Raw genomic sequence first — 23815 nt, 5'->3', positions numbered from 1 at the left:
GCGTTTTCCTTATTTATCTATTGATTACATGCATCCTCAGCCCTCAAGAAATAGCCACTTTATCCATCATAATCCCAAGTAGCCCTTGTATCAAATATCTGTGTCTTAAAAGGCAGATAAATGGATCCCTGAAGCTGGTGTAGCTTCGACTTTCAAACTGGTAGGCAGCCATTACCCTATCACGTTACTATCAGGGAATTATAGGTTGCCATTGGCATTGAGTCAGCTAGGGTTAGATTTGACTTAAACTATGAAACTGCTAACAACAGCTTATACCAGATAAGCCTATTTCTCTCTCAGGTCAGAATCTGGAGGTAGATAGTGTAAAGTTGTTAAGAAGGTTCTACGCTCGAAAGACTCCAGGGACCAGGGTTGTTCTACCTCATTCCACTTTGTGTAGCTTCCATTCCCAGAATCACCATGGTCCAAGATGACGACTCTTTCAGTTAGCCTTTTTGCTGCTGTGAACAAAAGACCTGACCAGAACAATGGTAGAGGAATAAAATTTTATTTAGGGCTCATGGTTTCAGAGGTCTCAGTCCATAGATAGCAGACTCCATTCTTTGGGGCTCAAGGGGAGGCAGGACATCATGGAGGAAGAGTGTGGTGGAGGGAAGCAGCTCACATGGTGATCAGGAAGCAGAGAGAGACTCCACTCTCCAGAGACAAATAGAGACCCCAAAGCCACGCCCCCAATGCCCCCTCCTCCAGCCACACCCACCTCCTCCAGCCACCACCCAGTTAATCCTATCAGGGGTCCATTCACTGGTTGGGTTAAGGCTCTCACCACCCAGTCATGTCTCCTCTGGACCTTCTTGCACTGTCTCACATGTGAGCTTGTGGGGGACACCTCACAGCCACACCATAATAGTGGCTTTCCCTCCAGCTACCACATTAAAATTCCAGCCACCAGGACAGAAGAGATAAAAAAGGTGGCACAAAGAAATCATGGCAGCAGACTGAAGAAAGCTTCATAGAACTAACGTATGATATTTCTTATTTGTGGATTATTGGTCTGAACTGAGGCTGTGTAGGGCCCCAACTCTGTGACCCCAACTCTGAGAAGTGGCCTCTGTTTTTGCTATACAGGTACTGAGCTAGTTCTTAGTTTGAGAGAAGAGGAGAAAAGTATTAGGAAATAAGCAGTGGTTCCCAATGCAGCGAGTCTCAGGGAGTGTGATGTGATATGTAATCTAAACAGATAAGGGTGCCTCCCCACTTTTATCTAGACTGAATATTCCCCCATCATGATCTCATGACTGTGTCTTATAATTCTTTCCACTTTTTGTTCCAAAGAAAAAGAGGTGTGTGATTGAGCAGGAATGCATTCCTGCATTCAGAGTTGAAATATGCAGATGACCCTCACCCACTCGAAGCAGGATAAAAGAGATCCCCTGGATAGTTCTATTACCATAAGCATCATTTCCTGAGCTGGGTCCTTGGGCAACAAAGGAATGGAAGGGGAGCTAGGCCTCACCAGGAAGTCCTCCTTGACCCAGCAGCCAGACCCCATCCTTGCTACCAAAGGAATGGAAGTGGGCAGGCGCGAAGGCTGGACTTCCAGAGTGGCTTCTACCAAGGTGTTGAATCTTAGGTCTGGAATGGGTCTGTTTCACTCTAGCGGCTAGCAGGACCGGCTGTGGAGCCAGCTGGGCCAGAGTGGAGGAATGGCCGTTCTACTTACAAGCTGGCTACTTCCGGGCAAAAAATCTCTGATCTCAGTGTGCATGCTTGAAAAAGGCCATCAGTTGACAGTGCATAGGCAAATCAATGAGACACTGCATGAGAAGCTCTTAGTGTAGAACTTGGGCCTATGTTAGGACTTAAAAAATGTTGGGTATTATATTTTCAGCCTATATACATATATACATATATATGTGTGAAAAAATATATAAATGTAATGGTAATGATTTTATATATAGATTTATAAACATAACGATCATACATATATATGTATATACATATATATAATTTTTTTTGGCCCCTAGGATTGAACTTAGGGGTGCTTAACCACTGAACCACATCCCCAGCCCATTTTATTTTTTAAGACAGTGTCTTGCTAAGTTGCTCAGGGCCTCACCAAGTTGCTGAGGCTGGCTTTGAACTTCTGATCCTCCTGCCTCAGCCTCCTGAGCTGCTGGGACTTACAGGTGTGTGCCCGAACACCCAGCATAATATATATATTTTAAAGGCATTTTAAAAGGACATCGTTCTTGAGTCACATTTTTAATATTATTTATTATTATTTAAATGTATATTATATAATGATGTATTATGCATATATTATTTAAACATATGGATATAGAATTAAATACATAGATATAATAAATGTATAAGTTTATATATGAACTTATATATAAACTTATGTATTTATCATATTTATATATTCCTCCATTAACTCAACAAATATTTGGTACCTACTATGTGCCAGATCCTTGTTGGTAGCATTTGCTGGAGGGGGCAGGAAATGAATGAATGAATGAATGATTCAGTTCTGTGCTGAAAGCAGCTCATTGCTTAGTGGAAAAGAAAAGAACTGAACCACTAATTCTGCTTCAGTGAGGAAAAATGCAAAGTATAAAATGTTATTAAAACGAGAATAGAGAGTTATATTCCTGACCATCAACTCTGTGTCATTTCTTCAGGTCATCATGAATCATATGCGCCGTCTTTTTACCATCACCTTGTGTGGGGGGGATAAAGACAAAACAAATCTTACCTTAAATGTATATAGTGATTGTAGGTTGTGTCTTAGTTTCAGAAATGTATGTGAAGAAAAATCAAAATGTAAATGGGTGTGGTAGTGCACACCTGTAATCCCAGCAACTTGGGAGGCTGAGGCAGGAGGGTTGCAAGTTCAAAGCCAGCCTCAGCAAAAGTGAGGCCTTAAGCAACTCAGTGAGACCCTGTCTCTAGATTAAACACAAAATAGGGCTGGGTGTGGCTCAGTGGGCGAGTGACCCTGAGTTCAATCCCAGATACCCACACACACACAAAAAGACCTTTCACAACAGGATGACTAGTTATTTTGATTTAAATGCCCATAGAGAACCAAATAAATTCTTGTATGTACATACACAAGACTTAGCTTGCTTATACTTATTGGAAACACTTCCTTCCAAGGATGGCTCAGGCTCATCCCACCAGCTGTAGGATTGCAAAAGTGAGGATTTTTTTAAAAGGAATTTCAGTGTAAGGGAAAAGAAAACTGTTCCCCCTAACTTTAATGTACATCACATTCACCTGGAGGGCTTGTTAAAATACCAAGTCTTAACCTCTCTTCCCTAATTTCTGGTTTATTAGGTCAAGAATGGGGTCTAGGAACTTTTTTTTGACACCAGTGTCACTTTTAGTGTTTGTTTCCAAGGCTTCCCTTAATTGTGTCTGCCTGAATACTTGAGAACATCTCCTGTGTCCTTGACCAACTGGAATCTCTTCTCTCTCTGCCTCTTGGTATCCGGTTCACTGTGGCTGGACTCAAGAACTTTCTTTGAGAACTGTCCGGTTCCCTGAGGGGTGCTAAGAACTATACCAGCACCATCAGATGAGCAGAGTGGTCTGTGGTGCCAGCTTTGTGGCATTTAGGTGTCCCACCATCCCTATGAGATGTGGACTGTGTCATTCTTGCATCCCAGAGGAGGAAACTGAAGCAAAGAGTTTAAGTGACCTTCCCTCTTAGCTGAACAAGAATTCAGTCCAGGCCCGTGGGACCCGAGTGTAGGCACTTGAAAGCCCAGTAGTCCAATCCTTGGGTCAACAGCAAGAAGAAAGCAAACGAGAGCAACCCCATCCACCACGATCCAGAAGGCCCCCTATTTTCCCCTCAGACGCCTGCTTCCTTCCTAATCTAAAAAAAAAAAAAAAAAGAAAAACAAAAACAGAATACCTATTAATCAGAAACAAAGACTCCCTGCCATCGCACGTTGCTGTTCGTGCCAGCATCGCCAGGGAGAAGCTCCACCATCCATTATTTTGATGGGTGCTGAAGGGAGGAGAAGGATGAGATCAGCCCTCAATGGATCCAGAAATTATTGGCAGGAACCACCAGAAGGGGTGTTTCACTGAGGAGAAGCCGCGTGTGCGGTGAGCAGTTATCTGCTTTGAAATGCAACCTCAGACAAAAGTCTTACAAAGGGAAAAAATGAACATCAGGAATGGAGAAGGAAGATGACCAGGGGGAAAGGCTGTGCTCTCCCTTATCAGAGATCTCCAGGGTTGCGCCATATTTCCGCAACACGAGAGGACTGACGCGAGATGACTTCCAACCTTCTGATCCAGGTGTGTTCCTAGGCAGAAAAAAAATGGCCCTACATTTGTCTGTTTGCACTGATAAAAGGTTAAAAAAAAAAAAAAAAGGCCTGGTGTGGTGGTGCAAGCCTGTAATCGCAGCAGATTGGGAGGCTGAGGCAGGAGGATCACAAGTTTAAGGTCAGCTTCAGCAAAAGTGAGCCCCTAACAACTCAGTGGGACCCTGTCTCTGAATAAAAACAAAATAGGGCTGGGGATGGGGCTCAGTGGTTAAGTGCCCCTGAGTTCAATCCCCAATAAACCCCCATCCCCAAAAATAAGGTATAAAAAAGTTTTTTGTTGTTTTTATTTCCAGATTAATGTAAAAATTCTGCATGAAATTGAGCTAAAACTGCAGCTTGGCAGGAAGAGTGTTTATGAACGGTTGGAAGGAATGACAAGAGCGTGGTGTCTTTTTTTCTGTGCTTTTCCTTTGGAAGCGTGTGTGTTTAGATTTGCTCGACAACCTGCCAGGCGGTTTTGTGTGGGATGGGTCTTGACTCCAGTGTCTTTTGTGTTTATTGTTTTAGAATCACTGGCCCCAATAAGTCTTCCTGTTCAACATGGATTTTCCAGTAAATGGCAAAGGCCCCCTTAAATCTGTCTGCAGTTCTCAAGAGACTGGTCCAAAGCCTTCCCAGGAACCATGGGTGGGCATCTATGGAAGGGCTCACGGTCATGTTTATTTACTCACTTTGGAGGTAGGAGACTGCCCTTCAGCTCAGAGAAGGAACACAGACGGTGATCTGCAGTTGAAAGCTAGTGAAAGCTAAATGGTTGGGCTTGAGGGGGCTGGCGGGAACCCAAATCCAGCCAAGGTCAGTGTGGAGTGCTGCTCGGGCTGCATTAGCATTATCACGGTCAACATTATTTCCCCAATTATCCTTTAATGGGTCCAATTTACCTTCAAGTCTGTAACTAAGACACTGATTCCTTATCTTCTGTTCCGCTGTCCTCAGACAGATCCAAAGCAAATTTCAGCCTTCCCAGCTCTGAAGCCAATCTTGATCTTTTCCAACAGTTATTCTGTTCTTATTTTTGTGTCTGCCTCAGACTGGCCATTATACCCAGACTCCCACTGTACAACGACGATTGTTCATATAGATACGGGCTACTCAACTTGTAAGTCCATGGAAGGTGCCTTTATAAATTAATGTTCAGTGTTATTTTGGGTATTGGATACAAAGTTTTTTTAAAAATCGAGAAATTCTCAGTAGGGCGAAATGTCATATACCTATAATCCCAGCCACTGGGGAGGCTGAGAGAGGAGGATCCTGAGTTCAAAGCCAGCTTCAGCAAAAGTGACAACAAGTCTCTAAATAAAATACAAAATAGGGCTGGGGATGTGGCTCAGCAGTTGAGTTCCTGGGTTCAATCCTCAGTAGCCACTCTCCTCCAAAAAAAAAAAAAAAAAAAAGAAATTCTCCAAAATGTCACTGTTGAAGTAGCTGCATTTTTTTTTCTCTTGCTTTTTGCTCTTGGGTTTGGCTTGAGTATTTACGGAGGGGATGGTGAGGAGGTAAAGCAAGCAGCTGATAGGTGGTCGATTATCAAGACATTTTAGTTCGCTTCCCGAATTTACTGTTGAGTGGTTGTCATTTTATTTGATCCCAGAAGGCTTAAAAATCATCCAAATCCATGCATTAAGACTGAGAAGAGTGAACATGTACCCAGTTCCCAGTTACTGAATTGACCTTTTTTCTTTTTTTACAGATTATTGTTTTTAAAATTATTATTATTATTATTATTATTATTATTATTATTATTATTATTTGGTACCAGAGACTGAACTCAGGAGTGCTTAACCAGTGAGCTTCATCCTAAGTCCCCTTTTATTTTGTATTTCCAGCCAGGGTCTCTCCAAATTGCTCCTGGCCTTGCTAAGTTGCTGAGGCTGGATTTGAACTCATGATCCTCCTGCCTCATCCTCCCCAGCAGCTGGGATAACAGGCCTGCACCTCTACGCTGGCTTTCTTTGCAAATTAAAAATAAACACAAAACAAAAAACTGACACCTAGGGTCCACCAGACTGGGAGCTTCTTGAGGTCAAGGGCACTTCCAGGCCCATTTCTGTGTCCTTGACCTCTAGCACCCTGCTTTCCTCAAGAAACAAGGTATGCAGTGATTGCTGAATGTAATGGTCTCAGTTCACCCTGTGCTTCTGCTCTGCTCTGGGTACCTCCAATGCAGGATGATAGAATAAGAGAAAATAGTTCCATATCACAAAGGAAGTCTTTGGGAAGATGGAGAGATGAAGGGACTATCCCAGGAATGGAGACAGAGACTTCAGGACCTGCCGTCCTGGTTGATAGGCATGGATATTCTGAAGGGTTATATTCATGACCACTAAACATTAATGTGACCTGGTTGAGATCCTAAGTGCTGGAACCTCAGTCGTATTTGGAGTTAAGGACTCTACAGAGGTGATGAAGTTCAAAGGAGGTTGTAAGTTGCCCCCTCAAACACCATGAAGGGTGTCCTTGTAAAAAGAGGAAACTTGGACATAGAGACTCACATAGAGGGAAGAGTCCCAGGAGCCACAGGAGAAGATCATCATGGACATGCCAAGAGAGAGCCTGGAGAGATCCTTCCTTAGTCCTCAGACGGAGCCAGCCTTGCCCCAGCACCTCAATTGACTTCTAGTATCAGAACTCTGAGAGAATAAGTCACCGAGACTGCCATACTTTGTTATGAAAGCTTCAGATTTTGGTATTATCTTCTTCTTCTTCTTTTTTTTTTTTTTTTTGTACCATGGATTGAACTCAGGGGCACTTAACCACTGAGCCACATCTGCAGCCCTTGTATATATTTTATTTAGAGACAGGGTCTCTCTGAGTTGCTTAGGGCCTCCATAAATTGCTGAGGCTGGCTTTGAACTCACAATCCTCCTGCTTCAGCCTCCCGAGCTTCTGGGATTACAGGCGTGCACCACCGTGCCCGGGACACTTTAAATTAAATCTCACATGTTGCTAATATCTCCTATACCCTACAGCTTAGAACACAGAACATGAAGCTCTTCATTCAGTCAGTTGTTTTCAAACCCCTTTACCCTCTCCTGCTCTGACTTCTAAATGAACCTAATCTAATATCTGCGTTTTTTCCTCATGGGACTTAATTTTCTCACGTTGGTTTCTGGACTCGCCAGTCAATGCTGCAAACCAAGCAGTCTTCAGAGGTGCGATCACAAAGCAAAGCACTAGATTTTTAAACAAACTGAAAAAAAGGGTTATTGGTCTAAGAAACAGAACAAGGAGTAGAAAATAATTAGTCGGCTCACGCTATTGTGAGCCGGCCTCTGGGTGCTCTGAGCAAACTCATCTCCTGCCATTCGAGGAAAGTTGCCAACATTTGCTCTCCTGTCCTCTGCGGACCGTTGCCAAATATGCTTTCATTTCATCCTGTTTGGACAGTTGTTTTAATGCCCTTTCCTGATGTTATCCCTGAACACACAATTAACAGATTTCTACCAAGACACCAGCTGCAAGGAGAGCTGTCCGCCTTCCATTGCGCTCCAGCCCTGGCTCGCTAGCTCGGCTTGGTGAGCAGATTCTAGAATCATGTAGGCTCTTCTGTCTGAGCCACGAAGCTCTGAGGGACTCCCGTCTAACCCTTTCTCCCTTGGCCCTTTTGGGAAAATGTGCTCTTCTCATCTCAGCCTCTGTCAAGACTGCCATGCCTCTCTCAACAGGCTGTGACAGTTTTATGGGGTTTTGACCATTCTGCATCTCTCGGGGCATTTTGATGCCAAAGATATCAGAAGCACACCCCGCCTCCCCCAGCCCAATGCCGGTTTTTGCTGCTGCTTTATTAAATGGGCAAACATGGTTGAGAAAGAGCTCTGAGATTCCCTGGCATGATAAAGGGGACTGGATATGGAGTCTGTGGTTTCAGATTCCAGCCGTCATCCTCTCAAACTTGGCAGGCAACTCCAGAACCACATATCCTTTGGGCATGGTGTCTCAGTGGGTCCCGCACCAGGGCTCCTTCTCTTTCAAGGTCAAAGGCACAGTAGTGGAGCTTCATGAGGACTTTGGAAAGAACTGTGGATGTTCAAATGCCTTTTTAAAAATTTTACTATTATTTTTTAGTTGTCGATGGACACATTACCTTTATTTATGGATTATGTGGTGATGATCCAACTCAGTGCCTCAGACGTGGTAGGTAAGTGCTCCGCCACTGAGCTACAGCCCCAGCCCCTCAAATGCCATTTTAAAATAACTTATTGTTTAAAAAGGTGTCATGAGGCCAGGCGCAGTGGTGCACGCCTGTAATCCTAGCAGCTTGGGAAGCTGAGGCAGGAGGATCATGAGTTCAAAGCCAGCCTCAGAAACAATGAGGTACTAAGCAACTCTAAATTGAGTCCCTGTCTCTAAATAAAATACAGAATAGGGTTGGGGATGTGGCTCAGTGGCCGAGTGCCTCTGAATTCAATCCCCAAGACCTCCCCCCCAAAAAAAAGAGGTGTCATGTAACATTGAAATGAAAATAATCATGCATATATCCTATATCCTAGCAATTTTGTTTTCAGGCATCTATCATCTAGAAATAGTTAATACAGGTACCCCCAAAGAAGAACATTAAAGGAAAATATTGTCAGGGTTAGAGGTTGGCAAATTAATTAAAACTATCTAAGTGTTCATTCAAAGGGAGAGTGGTTAAATGAATTGTTGAATATCTTTACAATGAAATCATTTGCATATATTTAAAGATGACATCGGTTTGTTTATAAGTGCTGATATTGGCTGGGCATGGTGGCGCATGCCTGCAATCCTAGGGGCTGGGGAGGCTGAGGCAGGAGGATCACAAATTCCTAAGCTCTAAGCAACTCAGTGAAACCTTGTCTCTAACTAAAATATAAAAAGGGCTGGGGTGTGGCTCAGTGGTTAAGTGTTGCTGGGCTCAATCCCAAGTACCTAAAAAAAGAAAAAGTGCTGATATCAAATGATATTTATGATGAATTAAGAGAGAAAAGCAAATTGCAGAACACTATATTTAGTATGCTTCTATTTGAGTACTTAAGTGATTTATTTATAAAGAAAATCCCAGATAACCACACATGTGCCTCTGTATGCATAGAAAAATTTGGAAAAATACTCAGGAAATTGTGAAAAATGTGATGATTTGAAAGAGGTAGAGTTGTTTTATTTTATTCCTTATGTACTATGAATTTTGGGAACCAGGAGCATTTTAAATTTTTTCCAGTAAAAATTACTTTAAAAAGACAATAAAAATCATCTCTGGTCCCTCTACTCAGCAGATTTTTTAAAATGTTTTGAAGTGTATCCTTCTAGATTTTTCTTTTACTCACATACGGCATACATTAGTCAATATAATGCAGCCATTTGTGATTCATTTTTTTCCTGAAATAAAAATTTCTTTTGTCAATACATATATTTGATCATTTTCTATTTTTCTTTTGTCTGGATACATTTTATTGATCATAAAATGCACAGAATAACAAAATTCACCCATTATAAGTAAAGTAAGAAAATAAAGTGCAGTTTTGGCTTGTTTTTGCAATACTGAGGCTTGAACCCAGGAGTGCTTAACCACTGAGCTACATCTCAAGCCCTTTTATTTTTAACTTTGATTAATTAATTTTTTTGGGGGGGATACCAGGGATCGAACTCAGGGGCACTTGGCCACTGAGCCACCTCCCCAGCCCTATTTTATATTTTATTTAGAGACAGGGTCTCACTGAGTTGCTTAAGGCCTCGCTAAGTTGCTGAGGCAGGTTTTGAACTTGCAATCCTCCTGCTTCAGCCCCCGAGCACCACTGCACCTGGCTAAAACGCACCTATTTTTGGTATATTGTGGTTTGTTTTGTTTTTTGTTTTTGTTTGGTACTGGGGATTGAACCTAGGAACCCTCAACCACTAAGTCATATCCCCAGCCCTTTTTTTGTATTTAATTTAGGGTCTCTGTGAGATGCTTACTGCCTTACTAAATTGCTGAGGCTGGCTTTGACCTCATGGTCCTCCTGCCTCAGCCTCCCCGGCCGCTGGGATTATAGGATGGGCCATCTTTCCCAGCCACTCCCCTGCTCCCTGTGCCTGGTGAATGCAGCCAGATATATAATTAAGCAAAAATCACTGCTTGGCCAAGACAATACAGGAGGTTAAAATACATTTGAAGTGACTCTGATTTCACAGAAGGAAGGTGTTCTATGTGGCTTCTACTCCTCGGCCCTGACAATTGCTGTTTGAAAAGCAATGAACTGTGATAGGTGGACCAATCAGAGAGCAGTTTACTTCACAGGTTAGAAAGCACAGATGTAAGTGTACTTGGTCATCACAGCTGGTTCTATTGCTCACCTTCCAAACAGGAAACTGAGTCCTCATGGGACTGTGGACTTTCCCAAGGTCATGGCTGTCTTTCCTGACCCCAAACCCAGCTTTCTTCCCACCCCAGTGGGGTACCTCACAGTTACAGGCTCTGTCAGTTTTCTTGAAGGAAACTGTCCCACTCTCTTGTCAGTGGAAGAACCGTACAGGTTGACATCTGTGCCAGGGACTAGGAAGAGGGCAGGAGTCCTGCATCCTAATGTTAGCTTGGCTGGCAATCCCGTATGCAGTCTCTGGGAACATTCTGTCTGTGGGCCTCAGTTTCCTCCTCCATGAAATTGGGGAGGTCAAACCAAATGGCCTGAGGTCTCTTCTAGCTTTGTATATTCCATGATCTTTTTTTTTTTTTTTAATAAAGTTAAGATCTGTTGAATCTTTTTTTTAAATTTTTTTAATTGTTGGTTGTTCAAAACATTACATAGTTCTTGATATATCATATTTCATACTTTGATTCAAGTGGGTTATGAACTCCCATTTTTACCCTGTATACAGATTGCAGAATCACATCAGTTACACTTCCATTGATTTACATATTGCCATACTAGTGTCTGTTGTATTCTGCTGCCTTTCCTATCCTCTACTATCCCCCCTCCCCTCCCCTCCCCTCTTCTCTCTCTACCCCCTCTACTGTAATTCATTTCTCCCCCTTGTATTATTTTTCCCTTTCCCCTCACTTCCTCTTGTATGTAATTTTGTATAACCCTGAGGGTCTCCTTCCATTTCCATGCAATTTCCCTTCTCTCTCCCTTTCCCTCCCACCTCTCATCCCTGTTTAATGTTAATCTTCTTCTCATGCTCTTCATCCCTACTCTGTTCTTAGTTACTCTCCTTATATCAAAGAAGACATTTTGGCATTTGTTTTTTAGGGCTTGGCTAGCTTCACTTAGCATAATCTGCTCTAATGCCATCCATTTCCCTCCAAATTCTATGATTTTGTCATTTTTTAATGCAGAGTAATATTCCATTGTGTATAAATGCCACATTTTTTTATCCATTTGTCTATTGAAAGGCATCTAGGTTGGTTCCACAGTCTTGCTATTGTGAATTGTGCTGCTGTGAACATCGATGTAGCAGTGTCCCTGTAGCATGCTCTTTTTAGGTCTTTTAGGGAATAGACTGAGAAGGGGAATAGCTGGGTCAAATGGTGGTTCCATTCCCAGCTTTACAAGAAATCTCCATACTGCTTTCCAAATTGGCTGTACCAATTTGCAGTCCCACCAACAATGAACAAGTGTACCCTTCTCCCCACATCCTCGCCAGCACTTGTTGTTGCTTGACTTCATAATGGCTGCCAATCTTACTGGAGTGAGATGGTATCTTAGGGTGGTTTTGATTTGCATTTCTCTGACTGCTAGCGATGGTGAGCATTTTTTCATGTACTTGTTGATTGATTGTATGTCCTCCTCTGAGAAGTGTCTGTTCAGGTCCTTGGCCCATTTGTTGATTGGGTTATTTGTTATCTTATTGTCTAAATTTTTGAGTTCTTTGTATACTCTGGATATTAGGGCTCTATCTGAAGTGTGAGGAGTAAAGATTTGTTCCCAGGATGTAGGCTCCCTATTTACCTCTCTTATTGTTTCTTTTGCTGAGAAAAAACTTTTTAGTTTGAGTAAGTCCCATTTGTTGATTCAAGTTATTAACTCTTGTGCTATGGGTGTCCTATTGAGGAATTTGGAGCCCGACCCCACAGTATGTAGATCATAGCCAACTTTTTCTTCTGTCAGACACTGTGTCTCTGATTTGCTATCAAGCTCCTAGATCCATTTTGAGTTAAAAATGTATCTTTGTGCATGGTGAGAGAAAGGGATTCAGTTTCATTTTGATGCATATGGATTTCCAGTTTTCCCAGCACCATTTGTTGAAGATGCTATCCTTCCTTCATTGCATGCTTTTAGCCCCTTTATCAAATCTAATATAGTTGTAGTTTTGTGGATTGGTCCTCTATTCTGTACCATTGGTCCACCCGCCTGTTTTGGTACCAGTACCATGCTGATTTTGTTACTATTGCTCTGTAGTATAGTTTGAGGTCTGGTATCGCTATACTGCCTGATTCACACTTCCTGCTTAGAGTTGTTTTTGCTATTCTGGGTCTTTTATTTTTCCATATGAATTTCATGATTGCTTTCTCTATTTCTACAAGAAATGCCGTATACCTAGGAGACCCAAAAGGGTCTACAAAGAAACTATTAGAGCTAATAAATGAATTCAGCAAAGTGGCAGGATATAAAATCAACACGCATAAATCAAAGGCATTCCTGTATATCAGGGACAAATCCTCTGAAATGGAAATGAGGACAACCACTCCATTCACAATATCCTCAAAAAAAAAAAAAATACTTGGGAATCAACCTAACAAAAGAGGTGAAAGACTTATACAATGAAAACTACAGAACCCTAAAGAGAGAAATAGAAGAAGATCTTAGAAGATGGAAAAATATACCCTGTTCATGGATAGGCAGAACTAACATCATCAAAATGGCGAAATTACCAAAAGTTCTCTATAGGTTTAATGCAATGCCAATCAAAATTCCATGATCTTTATAGGAAAAATCTGCAAAGGACAAATAGATGCTATCTCTCAGTGGAGGTTGCTCCTCCTGCATTAAAATTCATGAATCCACATTGTTTCTAATCTGTCTGCGTCTGGAAAGGTTCCCCGCAAGGAAGTAGCTGATCACCCCCGTGTCTGCTTAGGACCGGAGAAAGTGTCAAAAAGAAGTACCAGTGCTGGGTTGATAGTGCACACTTGGCTTGGGAGGCTGAGGCAGGAGGATCGCGAGTTCCAAGCCGGCCTCAGCAAAAGTGAGGCCCTAAGCAACTCATATGGACCCTGTCTCTAAATAAAATACAAAACAGGGCTGGGGAATGTGTCTCAGTGGTGGAGTGCCCCTGAGTTCAATCCATTGTACCCCTTTCCCTCAAAAAGTACTCTGTAAACTGATAGTAGAAAATACCATTCTGAGGATGGGGAATTCCAAGTTTTTGTAAGTTATAACTTTCTGTCTCAAACACTTAGTCTGAGTGTATAAACATGCCTTCTATTAATTAAGACTCTTGTGAGTCAGAAGTCCTGGAAACCTGACTCTAACTTGAGCAAAAAAGAAAAATTCATTGGGTCGCCATCCTAAAAATTTCAGAAGGGATGTTAAGCTTCAGGTAAGGCTGAATCAAGAGCCCAATCATGTCCTTAGAACTCTGACTTTCATTGTTGCTCAGCTCTTTCTTTCTGTCTCTGTTAACTTTTAGAGGCTGTCAGTTGCTTCTGACTTAAATGCCATCTTCTCAGTTCACCTAATTCTTGCTAATATTTCTCCCAGAAGTACCAGGAATGATTTGGATTAGCTTCACCTGAGTCACTAGTTTATCTGAGATGGTCTCTCTAGCTAGGGAGATGGAATACAGAGGAGTGAATCATGGACCCACCTCTGGGTTACAGTGTCAGATCTTGTTGCGGCCAGACCATATGAATGGCAAGAGAGAAGGGACAGTTTCCTATGTGAACAGAAAAGGAGATGTAAACCAGGCAGGGGGGAAATTAAAAAAAAAAAAAAGAAAGAAAGAAAGGAAAGAGAAGAAAAAATTCACTTTTCTTTATCACACTCTCTTTTCCTTGCTTCTGCCTCTTCCAGAAGTTGCAGGGATGGACTTTGTTGTAGTAGACAGTCAATGTCATTCCAGAATTAGAGCATTTGAAAATTGACTTTGTGCTGAACTACTAGGGACAGAAGAGAATTCCTGTATTCCCCCACAGGTCCCTGGAGATAGCCAGGCCTGTCCAAACAATACAGCTTTAGATGTTCAGAGAAACAGCCAGAAATGCTTACCCAGGAACTGCCCAGGCTTGCTGGAAAGTGAGCAGCATGAAATGGGCAGGAGAAACGTGCCTTATGCCAAGGGCCCTCGTGAGCAGGCCTCAGGAGTGGTGCTGGCCAGGGCCCACCGGCATGCTAGAATCCAGAAGGCTGACCAGGGATAATCTGGGATCTTCAGCAGAACCAGCAGACCGGGACTTAGAGATCTGGAGGTAGAAATGCCCCATGACCTTGTTCAGAGACACACAAAGACCAGTTTCTTGCTAACTAGCCCCCACCCAGCCCCCACAGTCCAAAGACAATGTTGGTGTTTTAGAAAACCTTTTGGCAAAAGGACTGACTGTGGAAGAGCAAAGCCAGTCACTGAGACTGACTGGATGATTGACAGACTCTTCCATGTGTCTTTACCTCTGACTACTGTTCTCAACAGCCACTGAATGTCATGTTGCATGCTACAGGCTCGTAGCGAATGGGAAAAAGAGAGACTTACTTAGTCCCAAGATGACTTATGGTCTCTGATTAGTGTCTTTTTTTTGTATTGGGGGTTGAACTCATCAGCACTTAACCACTGAGCCCCATCCCCAGCCCTTTTTCTGTTTTATTTAGAGACAGAGTCTCACTGAGTTGCTTAGGGCCTTGCCAGATTGCTGAGGCTGGCTTTAAATCTTCCATCCTCCTGCCTCAGCCTTCCAAGCCACTGGGATTACAGTTGTGTGCCACCACACCAGTCTCTGTTAGTGTCTTGACAGGCTAAAGAAAGTATGACAATAACTTAGTCCTTTCTCCTGAGATGCTCATGATCTGATGAGGGTCTTGAAAGGCTGATGAAATTATGAGAATGTAGATCACAGGTTGGAAAATCCAGCTGCTGTCTCTATTTGTCAAAAAGGTCTTAGTGAAGTTTGGTCACCCTTACTTGTGTAGACTTCCATATTTCAGAGCAGAATGGAGTACTTACAAGACAAAGTCTGAAATATTTACTCTCTGAATCTAGTACCTGTCCCAGAATATTTGAGAGGATACTCCCAGGGATGCAGGGTCATAGCTGAGACACAGGCTAAGAGGTCAGGGGAGGCCGAGGCAGCAGGGGACTCGAGGTCAAGACAGGGAGATGAGAGAGAGCATGCAGAGGCTAGGATTATTTAAACCACGGGGACCTAATTATCCCACTCCTTGGTCTATACCCAGAGGACTTAAAATCAGCATACTACAGTGACATAGTCACATCAATGTCTACAGCAGTTCAATTCACAACAGCTAAGCTATGGAACCAATCTGGGTGCCCGACAACAGATGAATGGATAAAGGAAATGTGTTCTGTGTACACAATGGAATATTACTCAGCTATAAAGAAGGATGAAATGATGTCATTTGCCAGTAAATGAATGGAACTGGAGACTCTTAGGCTAAGCAAAATAAGCCAGGCCTACAAAACCCAAGGCTGAATGTTCTCTCTGATATGTGGATGCTAACATACAATAAGGGGGGCTGTAGGGAAGAATAGAAGTTCATTGGATTAGACAAAGGGGAATGAAGGGAAGGGGAGGATGGGAATGGGAAAGACAGTGGAGAGAATGGGACAGAACTTTCCCATGTTCATATAGGAACACACGACCATGGAAACTCCACATCATGTGCAACCACAAGAATGGGAAACTAGACTCCAGGTATGTATGATGTGTCAAAGTGCACTCTACTGTCACACATATCTAAAGAGAACAAAGAAAAAGAAAAAAAAAAAAACAAGAAGTGTGTGTGGGGGGGGAGTGAAAATTTTAAGCAGGGGGCGGGGCTGATCAGCCGGCTCTCTTGGAAGTTCCCTGTGCGGTCCGGTCCGGGATGTGTTGAACCCAGATTGCTTCCTTTCCCTGTGGTCCTCCCCTCCTCCACCTCGGAAACTGTGCAGCCTCTTGGAAGCAAGCCAGCACAAATGTCCCAAGTTATGTAGTGTGGCCCTGGTGACCTTGGGTTACCCACGTGACCCCGGGGTCCCTCCCTTCTGCAGGGGCCTCGTCCTTCCTGCTGCAGTGCGGTAGGAGCCCGGACGTGGGAGGCTTCACAGGCCATTTCTCCACTTGGCACCTCCAGCCCCCTCCGCCTGCAGACCGAAATCTGAGTGGCAGTAATTGGATAAACAGTTTAATTTAATAGTAACAGAAGAACCAAGCCCAGTGCAAGGGATCTCATTGCCCTTTTCTCAAAGTGACTTTCCTTTCTATGCATTCTGATGTAGTGTGGCCACCGGGGAGGCAAAGAAATACACGAGATTGATTTTTGCCTGGAAAGCGGGTCAGACTGTAAGAAGCAATTTTAACAGGCATGTTCTGTAAAGAACGCGCAAAAGGATGGAGAGAGATCAGACCCACAGAGAGGAGAGGGGAAGGAAAGGGGGAGGGGAAAAACGATATATTGGAGGTTTCTTTTAGATGTAGTTTCAGAAAATAGTTGATAGTCATCCCCAATTTTGGAGTTGGTGTAATGGCTGGATGTGAGGTGTCCCCCAAAAGCTCACGCATGAGACATGAAGGAAGGTCCAGAGGAGAAATGACTGGGTTGTGAGAGCCTTAACCCAAACAGTGAACAAATTCCTGATGGGATTAACTGGGTGGGGACTGGGGGCAGGTGGGTGTGGCTGGAGGAGGTGGGCATTCTGAGTGGATAGAGGAAGCCAAGATTTCCTTCCTATCACATTTTGCAAACCTGGCAGACATGCGAAGCAGCCTTGTTCATCATTAAACCTGATTTCACAGCTCTGGGGAGTATTGCAGCCCTGGAAACCCAGAGAGGGAAGGGATTCATGGGCAGTTCTCAGGAATGCACTCAGACATCCGCAAGCAGGGCCAGGAACAGCCAGCACAGCAAGACTTTGTCAGAGATGCCTCTCTAATACATTTTACATAATACACCTTCTGCCTTCCCATCTAGACGTCACATAGGAAACTTGAACACAGGTTCTACTCCCTAGGGGAGGGTTAAGGAAACAACTCCGGTAGGAACAAGATGGTTGAGAGAAAATTCACACACACATGAGCCTATGTGGGTGCTGGATTCAGGCTCAAACTCTTGCTTCTTCTTTTCCTCTGCCTTTGCTGTCTTCTGAGTGACTGTGTTCCTCCCCAAATTCATAACTTGTTAACCCCCCAATGTGAGAGTATTGACAGTTGGGGCCTTTGGAAGGTGAGTCCCTTAGGAACAGGAAGAGTACTCTTAAAAATAGGTTTAAGGGCCAAGTGCAGTGGTGCACACCTATAATCCCAGCAGCTCTAGAGACTGAGACGGGAGGATCACGAGTCCAAGCCAGCCTCAGAAACTTAGGGAGGCCCTAAGCAACTCAGTGAGACCCTGTCTCTAAATAAAATACAAAACAGGGCTGGGGATGTGGCTCGGTGGTTAAGGCCCTTGGGTTCAATCCCCAGTATCTAATTAATTAATTAATTAAATTTAATTTAATAAGCTTGAGGATTTCCTTTTGCCCTGCTGTCACATGAGGACATACAGAAGGTAGCATCTGTAAGGAACTGAGCCCTTGCCAGACACCAGACCTGCTGGCACCTTAATCTTGAATCCCCCCAATCTCCACAACTGTGAACCATGAATACACATTTCTATCATTTGTAAATTCCACAATTTATGATATTTTTGTTATAGCAGCTGAAACAGCTTAAGACAACTTTCCTCTTTCTGCATTTCTCTCTATATAAGGATCTAAGGAGAGGTGTAGCCAGGACTTTGTTGCATGCTATAGAATAAAATAGAATCTTAAAATAATGGCTGTGTTGTTCAACAGACTCAAGGACTCTTAGGAGGAAGTGAGTTGTGCAAAAGTTCATCTCCCGAATCTCCTGCTACGATCTGGGTGAATCTTGAAAAAGAGCCATCCTATCAGATGACACACAGGAAGGGCTCAGCCCCATGCCTGGCTATTAGAATTCTATTCCAAGAATCAAATAGCTTTTTTTTTTTTTTTTTTTGGTACCAAGGATTGAACTCAGGGGCACTTAACCATGGAGCCACATCCTCAACCCTATTTATTTTCTATTTATAGACAGGGTCTATAAGGCCTCTATAAATTGCTGAGGCTGGCCTCAAACTTGTGATCCTCCTGCCTCAGTCTCCGAAGCCACTGGGATTACAGGTGTGGGCCCCTAAACCTGGCTAGAATCAAATACCTTAACTCACAACATTACCTCATGTTATGAGTTAGGAGGCAGGTAGTAGAAGACAGGTGGCCGACATGAATAGTTCATCAGATGAGAATGGAAAGGAATGGAAGAGAAGTGGAGTGTGGACTGAATTTAAATCAATAGTTATTATTCAACTCATACCCTACCCCTGACACAGTGATGGTGGATACAGGTAGGATCACTGCCCACAAGAACAGCACTACAATATTTAGGGTTTGGGAAGGCTATGAGGGGGTGGAAAGGGTGTTAGGGTATGGGTGGAAAGATAGGATGGAAGAAGCAGGTAGAGGAGAAGGCATATAAATTACATGCAGGTGTATACCCAAGTCTGTTTTGAAAGCCACACTGCAGGTGTCTTGCATGTCCTCTGACTCACCCAGTATCTCCATCCAAAATCATGGAAGGCAGACAGGAGGGATCCCTCTCCCTCCTAAGTACCAGCCCTTCTCAAGAGATGGCAGCCACTTCACCGAACCACACCCTCTCTAATGGCATCTGCCCACTTAGCCACCCGACCCATGCTGACAAACACAGCTGTAGGGGAATTATGAAGCCAGGGACTGTTTACCTTTTCTCCCCAACACACCACTGCTACATGGTTTTGATGGAGACCAAACAAGGGAATCTCAACAAGACACCAGAAGGGGCAGCTGTGTTTCTAAGCACCACACAAGGTTTGAATAATGCAGAGTTTACATTAAATACCTCACAGGACTAACTAGGTGCAGAATAAACTGTCTACTGATAAGGTCTGGGCCTTGGGATAGGGGTGAGTTCTTCTCAGCAGCTTGTGACTTACGCTGGCAGAGAAAGCAGTCACAGCCACCACCCTTGGGGGGCCTGCTCTCAGTTATCTCTCTAAGGAACAGGTACATCTGGGAATCTGAAGCAACAGGCCATCCAGAAACCAGCGGAGTATTTGGCTCTACCAGAAGGCTGACTCTTGGTTTTCGATATGCAAACACTAAGGATGTTTGTTTTCATCTTCTTTACCAGGAAGATAAATGTCGTTTACTTTTCAAGAGGATGGTTTGGGGCCAAAGATTTTCCTTCACTTACAAATAGAAACTAGAGAGTGGAACTGAGAGTGTATAAACTTGGGTTCCTACTGTTGGGAAGCAGACCTTAAAGCCATCTGCTCATGTCATCAGGCATCCAAGGGGATCCCCAGGTTTTAATCTTAGAGCTGCGCTGGATCTCGAGAGGCTGGCCGCATTTACTGAGGCTCAGTCACCTCTCAGATTATTTCTTGATTTTTTTGGAGCAGGTACTGGGGTATGAACTCTGGGGGCACTCAGCCACGGAGCCCCATCCCCAGCCCTATTTTGTATTTTATTTAGAGATAGGGTTTCTCTGAGTTACTTATCACCTTGCTTTTGCTAAGGCCAGCTTGGAACTCACAATCCTCCCACCTCAGCCTCCTTGAGCTGCTGGTATTATAGGCATGTGCCACTGCACCCAGCCTCCCCAGATTATTATTGTACCCAGAGAAGGGCATTTTCATCTCTCTCTCTCTCTCTCTCTCTCTCTCCATACACACACACACACACACACACACACACACACACACACATATATTTGTTCTAATTAGTTATACATGACAGCAGGAAGGGCATTTTGTTGCAGTCTTCCTTGACCTTTATCCTCCGCACTTGAGTGAATTGTTAATTAATGCAGACCCTGCTAAAATACCATTCAGTATAACTCTCACTTCTCCTGGTCTTTTTTCCTTTTTGATCTAGCAAAAGTTTCTAGAAATGATAGCTGGTCTCTTGGACTACCCTGGTGACATTTACATACAACTGAAAATTGCTACCAAGCCCTTCTCTCTCTTTTTTTTTTTTTTTTTTTTTTTGCTGGTGAATTGCTAGAAAATACTGGAATAGGTTATTTTGGCTTGGCCCCAGCTATGTGTGAAATGACAGACCCAGCAGGGCCGCACTGGTTCATGTTTCTTTGAGGACAGGAGAGCAGCAGAAGTTGTACCAGGGTTTGGAAGTGGATGGGGTTGGGCTGGGCACATGGGAGGCCTCCACAAAGCACACACAACAGGTGGGTTATTTGCTATGTATGCCTCCAGCAAATTACCACTGAGGTGAGATGACAAAGGCAGAATGGCTTTGACTTTCAAATTCAGTGAACTTGGAGCATCTGATCCTATTGTTAAATCAGTCAGGACACAGAAAACTGCCTATCCAGAGTCAAGACCATCAAAGAGGAAAAATTGGGATGAAGATGATATCAAAACTGTATTCAGCTGTATTCAAGTGGGCACAGTCTTGCTCTCCTATAATCCCAGCGGCTTGGGAGGCTGAAGCCCAAGGATCACAAGTTTGAAGCCAGCCTCGGGAACTCAGAGAGACTGTAAGCAACCTAGTGAGTCCCTGTCTCAAAGTAAAAAAAAGGCAGGCTGGGGATGTGGCTCAATGGTTAAGTGCTCCTGGGTTCAATCCCTAGTACAAACAAACAAAAAAGAAACCAAACCCCAAACTGTACTCAGAATGCACAGAGAAACTTTAAATAAATTCACATGTGTATGTACATTTGTGTTTATGAATTCTTTTTTTTTTTTTTTTTTTTTGGTACCAGGGTTTAAACCCAGGGGCACTTAACCACTGAGTCACATCCCCAGCCCTATTTTGTATTTTATTTAGAGACAGGGTCTCACTGAGTTGCTTAGGGTCTCACTAAGTTGCTGAGGCTGGCTTTGAACTCGTGATCCTCCTGCCTCAGCCTCCCGAGCCGCTAGGATTACAGACATGGGCCATTCCATCCAGCCTATATGAATACTTTTTAAGAATTAGGTTCAAGTCTTTGTTCTGCTACCATCCTGCCATATGGACTTGAGGGACTTATATCATCTCTCTTAACTTGCATTTCCTTATCTGTAACACTGCCAACATCATAGGATTGTCAGAGGCTGCAACTAAATAAAGCTTGTCCTATGCCTGGTACATAGTGTGTGCCCACCTGTAAGTAGTAGCTTTCAAAATCATGGACAACCTTTTACTACAGTGGGTACAAACAGGTTCTGTTTCTACTGTCAACGCAGAAATGACTTGTGGCTGTCTGGGGTGCTATGTTAAGAAAGACCTGTGGCTGGGCTTGGTGGAAAAGATTCACCTAACCCATTATTGACGTCTGCTACTAACAAACTGGGGAGGGGGTGTATTTGCCCCACTGAGTCCAATGGAAAGGTCAAAAAGTGTCAGAGACGGTCACCATGAGCGGGATAACATGGGAACATCTTTCTTCCCTTCTCAGCCTCATTTTTCCCAATGAGAAATGAATTAACCAAAAAAAAATTTTTTTTTTTTACTGGGGATTGAACCCAGGGGTGCTTACCCACTGAGCCCCATCCCCAGCCTTTTATATTTTTTATTTAGAGACAGGGTCTTGCTGAGTTTCTTAGGGCCTCGCTGTTAATGAGTCTGGCTTTACTTTACACTTGTGATCCTCCTGCCTCAGCCTCCCAAGACCCTGGTATTATAGGAGTATGCCACTGCAGTCACCAGAGCAAAAATTTTTGATTGCTGTGGTCTCTCTGAATCGGAAACTCTTGATTCTAATCTAAGTGCTGCACACTGTATTATTGGCTTGAAATGTTAATGCATTTCCATAGGATTATAAAGTTAATTTTTCTGTGTAACCTTGTTCTATGGCCCTGTTTTCAGGAACGTCCACCATCCCATCAGCAAAAGAGTGTGTAAGCAAGAAAATGAAGCTGTGTTTAAGGAGTCTTCCTCATCTGCTGTGTGCTCTTATCCAGTCAAAAACCTCTCTGGGCTTTTTCTATCACCTGGAAAATGGAAGAAAGATTATTTCTGTCCTCTCCTGACTCTGAGATATGGACCAAGTGAATGAGTTCATGTTTCCACCATGCTTTGAAGTTGTCAGAAGACAGATTGTATGTGACTCTGAAGTCTTGGGTCTTCCCATGAAAATGTGGCTCAGAAATTCCTCCCTGGATATGACCCACTTAATATCTATCTGATGGCCTATAGTTTTGCTATAGCACAGCCATGCTGCAGAAGGAAAAAGAGATTAAAAAAAAAAAAAACCCAGACCTGATCATTTTCTTTCAAAGTCGAGCTTTCCTTAAGAGTAAATTATATGGCCTCTGCCGAGGTTAAAATTATCATCAAAGCTGAAAGAAGGTTGGTTGAAATAGTCCACTTGGCAAAAATGGCTTCCACAGGACAACAACTAGAGCTGCTTTCAAAGAGACTTAAAGCCACCTTGTTGGGAAAGGAGCAAATGGCTCCATGGGGTTGAAATATCTTGGCTCCTTAATAGTGATGACAGTTGATCCCAGTGCCAGATTCTGTTCCAGTGGATAAAGTCTGAACTTGAAAGATGTCACAGTATTCCCCAAAGCTAACATTCCTAAGAAAGACTGCATTGTCAGCAGGGGAAAAGTGACCCTGGCTCTCACCTTGGTTATACTTCTGGGACAGAAAGACCTAAGCCAAGGTAGGTAAACAGAATAACTTTTGCTTCTTCCTGAGCACCTCAGGGACCTAAAGCAAGGACTACCCGTAGGTTCTAGGCAGCAACAAAGAGTCATAGATAGTGCAACAGGATTTTATTTTCATTTTTTGGTACTAGGGATTGAACCAGGGGTGCTTAACCACTAAGCCCCATCCCCAGCCCTTTTTGTATTTTATTTAGAGACAGGGTCTCACTGAGTTGCTTAGGGCCTTACCAAGTTGCTGAGGCTGGCTTCGAACTCGCAATCCTCCTGCCTCAGCCTCCTGAGTCTCTGGGATTACAGGCGTGAACCGCCTGTTAGAACAGAGCTCTCTCTCAGTTTCAATCGAGGTGTGTTGATATGACAGATTCAAAACAGTAAGGCAAACCCGACAACAGTCAGCCCTCTATTCCTGTGGGTTCCTCCTCTGCCTGGTCAACCAACTGCTGATGAAAAATATTTGCAAGAAGAAGTTTGCCCCTATGCTGAACAAAAGTATGGACTTTTGTCATAATTATCTAAAAGATAGTTTTCCATTTACATCATCTGAGGTATTATAAGTCATACGAAGATAACTAGAAATGTATGGGAGGGTGGGTCCAGTTTATATGCCAATACTAAGTCCCTTTATATAAAGGTCTTGCACATCTGAAGGTTTTGGTGTCTGCGAGTGTCTTGGACTCAATCCTGTGTGGACACTGAGGGATGATGTGTACG

The 23815-nt window shown here is 43.4% G+C and overlaps 1 long non-coding RNA gene across 2 annotated transcripts in view; it reads left to right on the top strand.

The window, feature by feature from the left end:
• LOC144253666 (uncharacterized) overlaps positions 1-23815 on the top strand; it is a 240351-nt gene that overhangs the window by 55054 nt on the left and 161482 nt on the right. For both annotated transcript variants that reach the window (XR_013343358.1, XR_013343357.1), the window contains exon 2: positions 22302-23100. This is a non-coding gene — a long non-coding RNA (uncharacterized LOC144253666). The remainder of the gene's footprint in view (positions 1-22301; positions 23101-23815) is intronic.

The sequence above is a fragment of the Urocitellus parryii genome, chromosome 3 (assembly GCF_045843805.1).
Source record: "Urocitellus parryii isolate mUroPar1 chromosome 3, mUroPar1.hap1, whole genome shotgun sequence".
NCBI lineage: Eukaryota > Metazoa > Chordata > Mammalia > Rodentia > Sciuridae > Urocitellus > Urocitellus parryii.
This window is presented reverse-complemented; position numbering and strand designations above follow the sequence as displayed.